We start from the raw sequence: 7,334 nt of genomic DNA, 5'->3' as shown, positions 1-7,334 counted from the left end.
CGGGCCCTCAAATTCTTGTGACATCTTCCTATCTGTGTCTAATCTTAGCAAAACTGATAATCAAGGTGCTCTTCTCTCTAGCCAGAGAGTCAGCATTTAACAAAAGCCAGGCCAACAATGGATTTCCCTCATGGCTTTCTATGTTGAGGGACCCACATTGTAGTTGATGCATTTTCTTTGTGGAGCCTTGGGAGTTGGGCCTGCTGCCTGGATCCCCAGAGCTACCTGGCATTATTGTCCCAATACGCTCCCTTTTTTCCTAAGTTAGCCACAGACGGTTTCTTTTCTTCAGAACTAAAGAACTCTTACCAATAATATATCAAAGCCAGTATAGACTATAAGGCTATTATGTGTGAGAATGGCAGGACTAACAAGAGACCACAAGCTTCAGTTTCCTCATCAGTAAAATGGGGTGATAACAGGGCCCATTCCGCCCACGATCATGGTTAAATGAGATAATGCATGTAACGTACTCGTCACAGTATTTAGTGCATAGAAAATACTTAGTGTCAGCTTCTTTTGCTAGGGGCTCAGTTATTTTTCAGTAAAAAAGCACCTGAGCAATTCCCATTAGGTAAACCAAATCTCAAATGGAAAAAATTGTGGCCATAGGCTCCATTTTCTCACAAGTAGGAATAAGTTCTATTAATTATTATAAAGTTCCCACATGTGTTACATAACTGGACTCCATCCTGAGCTTACTAAGGAATCCTTTGTCCAGAGGCAGATGATATTATTCCTCCCACTAAAAATTGTTAAGGTTGAATAATAACTGTTTAATAAAAGAACACCTCAGCACTCAATATAGTGAACTTGGTCCTGACACTCCTAAGACTTAAGAGTTAAGGGGGTGGATGATCCAAATGATGAACTGACAGGCAAAGGTTTTTGCAAGGACAGTTATAAAATAATATAAACACAGAACTCAAGATCTTTAACTGCTGAAGTGTTTTAGCTCAGAGAGCATTTTAGGTTGCGAGTGCTACCGTGTGGTACCCTCCCGCCATACCCATTGCTCCCCTCAGGACTGGGCTTCCACCTCCTTCTTTTTCTACTCTCCTCCTCTAACCCCGCTCCACAGTAATCTTTATCTGGCTTAGCTATAAAGTAGAAAGGAATGAGGAAGGTATTGTAACAGAATAACCAAGACAGATACCCAGATACGATACAGTTCCATTTAAAGTAGAAACCTTTGGAATCTGTGCTTATTTCTCCATTGACGGCCACCATGTAAACTGGAACAAAATCTCTCTTGTGGCATTGCCATCTGAACCAAAGGTGCCTTCTTTAAAATGGCCGCTATAGGGTTCAGTTGGCAGGTGTTGCCATGAATTGGGGGGTGGGAGGAAACTCAGTCCTTGCAGCAGCCATGTGCAGGGGGCTGAGAGCAAAGGAGCCAGCCTTATGGTCAGATTGGTTAATCACAGGAAGTGAACAAATAAGTGAAAATATTGAGGGTTATATAGGAGCCCCATTTTTCACTATAGGATAAAGGAAGTAAAAATATGGAAAGGGGGGGTCTAGAATAAACTTTGTGGACAAGAAATGGAATCAGAGATCAGAGTGAAGTCATGGCTTTTAATATACATATAGATGGGTGGACGAGGAAACAAGCATAGATGTACATATTTCCTAATTGTCCACTGAAAAGACCTGGTAGCACTGATAGCACAGTGGCAATGAGCACAACCTAGCACCCAGATCTTGGTTCTAAACACAGTTCTCCATTACAGCAAACCAGGACTGTCTGGCACAATGGCTGGTCCCAGGATTGGCAGGGAGAAAAACAAGACAGAACCTGGAATATCTTGTGGTTCCTGAAAGTGAGAATTACCATATGACTCACCAATCCCACTGGATATCCAAAAGAACTGAAAGCAGGATCTCAGATATTTGCACACCTATATTCATCACAGCACGATTCACAATAGCCAAGCAGTGGGAGCAACCCAAATGTCCACTAATAAATGAATGGATGGATAAAGATGTGGTACATCCATACGATATTATGCAGTCTTAAAATAAGGAAATTCTTTCATATGCTACAACATAGATGAACCTCCAGAACATCACGCTAAGTGAAATAAAGAGTCACAAAAAGACAAATACTGTATAATTCCACTCATGAACTATCTATCTAAAGCTGTCAAAACCATAGGAGCAGAAAGTAGAAAGGTGGTTACAAGGGCTGGGAGGTGGGGTGGGAGGGAAAATGTGTGTTTAGTAATAGAGAGTTTCAATTTTGCAAGATGAAAAATTCTAGAGATCTGTTGCACAACAACGTGAATACACGTAACACTACTGAACTGTAAATTTAAAAAGTTACGATGACAAATTTAATGTTATGTGTTTTTTACAATTAAAAACAAAATACCCAAGGACGTGTCAAAAGTATACAGAAGCCAGCTTGAAAGTGCTCCAACTAGCCAAACTCAGGACAACTGGAGCATCAAATCATTGTAGTAGGTAGATTATAAAACAGAATCCATGTTCCACACTAATATAATCAATATCAATATGGAGAAGGGACAGTATTTACACTAGAATGCCAATTAAATGTAGAAACAACAGTGTCATTAGAAAATCACCATCTGGCAATAACTGCTTCTGGTGAGAATCGCAAATGGATGCTAAAACTAGAAGATAAGAATTTATAAAGAATAAGATATTGAGTCTCAAAATAGCTCCCCACAAAATACTTATCCCTCATTAATTAATAAGTACAAAATACCTATTAACTTTACAGTGGAGAAACCTAGTACACATAACCAACTTAAAAATTATCAGTAATGTCAAAATTGACCATGTGCTTCCTGCTATAATATAAAGAACACAACATCACTTCTCTGGTATTTGTCAAAAATTCATAGCCTTAATTTAATCATGAAGAAACATCAGACAAACCCAAAGTAGGGGTCATAATACAAAGTAACCGGCCTGCACTCTTCGAAACTGTCATAAAAAACAAAACAAACAAAAACAAGGAAAAACTGAAGAAGTGCTCCAGATGAAGGAAGATTGAAGAGAACACATAGCTAAACATATACAGCGTCCTGGATTGGATCCTAGAACAAAAGGGATTATTATAAGGACATTTTTGGAGTAATTGGTAACATTTTAATGTCGTTTGTGGATTAAATGGTAGAGTTTCATCAATGTCGGTTTTCTGATTTTGATGAAAGTACTGTAGTTATGTAAGAGTCCTTGTTTTTAAAAAATACACATGCACGTGTTTCAGGTTAATGGGACATCATAACTGCAACTTAGTATCTAATAGTTAAAAAAATAATAGGCATATAGATAGAATGATAAGGCAAAAACAGCAAATTGTTAAAACAGGGGAATCTAGGGGAAGGACATAGTATCTTTTAAACTATTCTTGTTAACTTTTCTGTTTAAAATTATTTCAAAATAAGTTAAAAAATAAGATGCATAGAAGTGATCTTTTACCTATTAGGAATTTATTACACTAGTTTTTATGTTACTAGAAAAATCTCTCCTTAATGGTTTCATTATCTCAGGTAAAACTATTCAAAAGGATAATGGAAATAAATGTGAAAACTGTTTTTAATGGGCAATAATGTGTATATAAAATTCTGCTTAAAAGTTAAAAAAGCACTATGTTCTGAATTTTAACCATACTTCTGCCTGCAAGTTTGTCTTCTTGAAAAAAATCACATATACAAGATACTGGAAAACCTTGAGAATCTGAACTCTCTCCATTTAGGGTAATTTATTATAACTGATAAAGGATGTATATAATCTCATTAGACTTATATTCTTTGATATTTAAATATGAAATTTAACCTGAACCATGACCTATGGGTGATATCGGAAATTAGAGTATCTTTATGATTTCTGGTACATATTAGTTTTATTTTAATTATAGTTTGTACTGAATAATTTTTTAATATTAAAAATCTCCTATAGTAGCAAATTTCTGTCTGTAGAAAAAGGGTTAATTTTGTTGTCATATCATTTAGAGTCCAGTGGTAATGTTAATGTTGGCCCAAGACCACAGTGTTTTTCTAAAATAATTTATATTTCTCATAAGTTTGGTAAATGAATCTGAAGAGAAATGAGAGCTCTAAAAACATTTAAAAGAATGACAGCTACAGTACCCTTGGAATAAAAATAGCTTCCCACAGAGATCTGTTTGAAGGACTTCACTAGTTTTGAATGTACAATTTAGTAATAGCTTTTTAAAAAGTATAACAATCATTTCAGGGAAAAATACATATAATAAATTGTATACTGAACATGAAAATCAACAAAACCTCAGAAAATAATAGGAAGTCCTTGTGGATCCTTTGCATATTGGCTTGAGATTATCACTATCAAAATTCAAGTAGGCTCCATAGAATCCATTAACAATTTCACAAAAGGAGCACATACATGTTTGGTTCTCTTCAACTACAGAAGAGATGTAAAACTCTCCAAACTTGTATTTTGTAGCTGAAATCTCATTTTGACTTCAAGAACTAAAATGAAATGAGCCTGAAAAGTGTGTGTGTGGTGGGGAGAAGAGGAATAGAAGAGAGGCAAAGATATCTTTACTTCCAGCAAAGTCTTGGGTTTTAAAATTTATTTTAGTAATTTTTGGTATTTTTTCATAAACACAATTGAGGAGGTTAAAGTGAGAAAAAAGCAGGATCCTTGCCCAGGTAGGCAGATCTGAATATGCCTTCTCTCATTATCACTGTATCTTCAATTATACATTTGTTTTATAGTTATCAAATGGCTGAATAAAAAGGGGAGTTGGAGATGAAAGGGAACAACCACCACCAAGACAAACATGTAAGTAATCGACCTCTCAGTCATTGAATTACTAACCACTATTTACATCCTTTGACTTAAGTGGTAATCAGTTTATTAATATTTCAAGGATAATAACCTTCTGATAAAACTCTAGAACCTTACAGCCAAAGAAGAGTACAGGTGACATTTCCCTTTCCCACCCTCCCCCAACCACTACTGGCCATTATATAAAATTAAAACCAGTCTCTCTCAGCATGCTATTGTCCGAAGTAACCGTTTGTCAGGTGCCTTTCTTAGAGAAGATAAACTGAACATATTATTCCTAAGCAAAGTGAATGTGAACTAAGGAACTAAAGCAGCACAGCGATGGAGAAAAAAGTTGAAATTTACGGCTTACAATCTCAGAATGTTATGGCTGAAAAGGACCGTAGAATTCATCTAGTCAACATACTTATTTTAGTATTGAATGACTGGATTCTATAAAGATTCTAGATTTCTTCATTTAGTATTGAATGAATGTACTCTCTAAGGCTGGGTTCCAATTCCAACTCTGTCTCTGACCAGCTATTTGGCTCTCAAGCAAATCCCTTCCCTTCTACAGGCCCATTCACTCAAAACTAAACTAAGTGTGTTGTACTAGATGAATTCAATAGTCCCGATCAGCCGTAACATTCTAAGATTTTAAGCTGTAAATTTCAACCACTTTTTTCTCCCTACATTTTTTTTTTTGCAGAAATTCATAAGCGGATCTAAAATTCACAAGCTGATTTGAAATTCACATAGAAATGCAAGGAAATCAGAATAGCCAAAACAATCTTGAAAGAGAACAAAGTTGGAGGACTCACGTTTGCTGACTCCAAAACTTAATACAAAGCTACAGCAATCAAGACAATGTGGTACTAGCATAAAGTTAGATATACAGACCACTAATATAGAATTTAGGGTCCAAGAACAAATTTATACATTTATGGGCAACTTATCTTCAACAAAAGTGGCAAGAAAATCTGATGAAGAAATAGTCTTTTAAACAAATGATGCTGTGACAACTAGATATCCACAAGCTTAAGAATAAAATGGGACCCCTACTTCATATCATATATAAAAATTAACTCAAAATGAATCGAAGACTTAGAGCTAAAACTAAAACTCTTAAGAAAAAACAGGAATAAATCTTTGTGACCTTGAATGAAGTAATGGTTTCTAAGACATGACACCAATAGCGTACGGAACCAAAGGTTAAAAAAAAAAAAAAGATAAATTAGATAATCAAAATCAAAAGCTTTTGTGCTTCAAAGGACACTATCAAGAATGTGGACACACAAAATGAAGAAAATATTTGCAAATCATATATCTGATAAAGATTTACTAACCAGACTATATTAAAAAAACCTCTTACAATTCAACAATGAAAAGATAAAGAACCCAGTTAAAAAATAGGCAAAGGATCTGAACAGACATTTCTCCAAAAAAGATATACAAATGTCCAATAAGTACAGAAAAGATACTCAACATCATTAGGGAAATACAAATCAAAACCATAATGAGATACCTCTTCACGCACAAGAGGATTGAGAAAATAAAAAAGATGGTGAGTAACGAGTATTGCTGAGAGTGTGGGAAACCTGGAACCCTCAGACAATTCCGGTGGGAATGTAAAATGGTGAAGCCACTTTGAAAAACAGTCCGGCAGTTTCACAGCTACCATGTGATCCAGCACTTCTACTCTTAGATATATACCCAAGAAAATTTAAAACATATGTCCATATAAGAAATTCGTACATAAAAGTTCACAGCAGCATTGTTCATAATATCCAAAAAAATGGAATCAACCCAAGTGTCCATCGACTGATGAACAGATAAGCAAAATGTGGTCTAGCCACACAATAGAATATTATTCAGCCATAGAAAGGATATCAATACATGTTATCACACTGATGAATCTTGAAACTAAGTAAAAGAAGTCAGATACAAAAGGCCACATATTATATGATTCCATTTTTCTGAAATATCCAGAACAGGCAAATTCATAGAGACAGAGACTAGATTAATGGTTGCCTGGGGCCAGGGAAAAGGGAGAATGGGAAGTGACTGCTAACAGGAATAAAGTTTCTTTTTGGGGTGATGAAAATGTCCTGGAATTAAATAGTGATAATGGTTGTACAACTCTGTAAATATACTAAAAACCAATGAATTGTACACTTTAAAAGAGTGAATTTTACGATACGTGAATCTATCTTAATTTTTTTTTAGAAAATTGATTTCCTCACTTCCGTTTCAGACCACCTACTGGTTCATAAAAATATAGAAAAGTTTGCAATGATATTTGACAGTTCTAATCCCACTACAACAAATGCTACAAAAAAAAATTTTCTTTTTAACCTAATTATTTATAGAGATCAGCTGATAGTCCACTTGTACGTGCTTCTAAATAGTAAAGATCTGAAAGATCCTCCGAGTTCATGATTTATCTCATAGTTTTTCTTGAATTTTATATTTTTCTTAAGCAACTGAGGCTAAAGAAATGTCTCCATTTTTGAAATTTTAGTAATATTGTCATCTAGAAACAGGTAAAAGCA

Source organism: Pteropus vampyrus, unplaced genomic scaffold (assembly GCF_000151845.1).
Source record: "Pteropus vampyrus isolate Shadow unplaced genomic scaffold, Pvam_2.0 Scaffold219, whole genome shotgun sequence".
Lineage (NCBI taxonomy): Eukaryota > Metazoa > Chordata > Mammalia > Chiroptera > Pteropodidae > Pteropus > Pteropus vampyrus.
The sequence above is the reverse complement of the archived record's forward strand: the minus strand, read 5'-3'. Positions refer to the sequence as shown.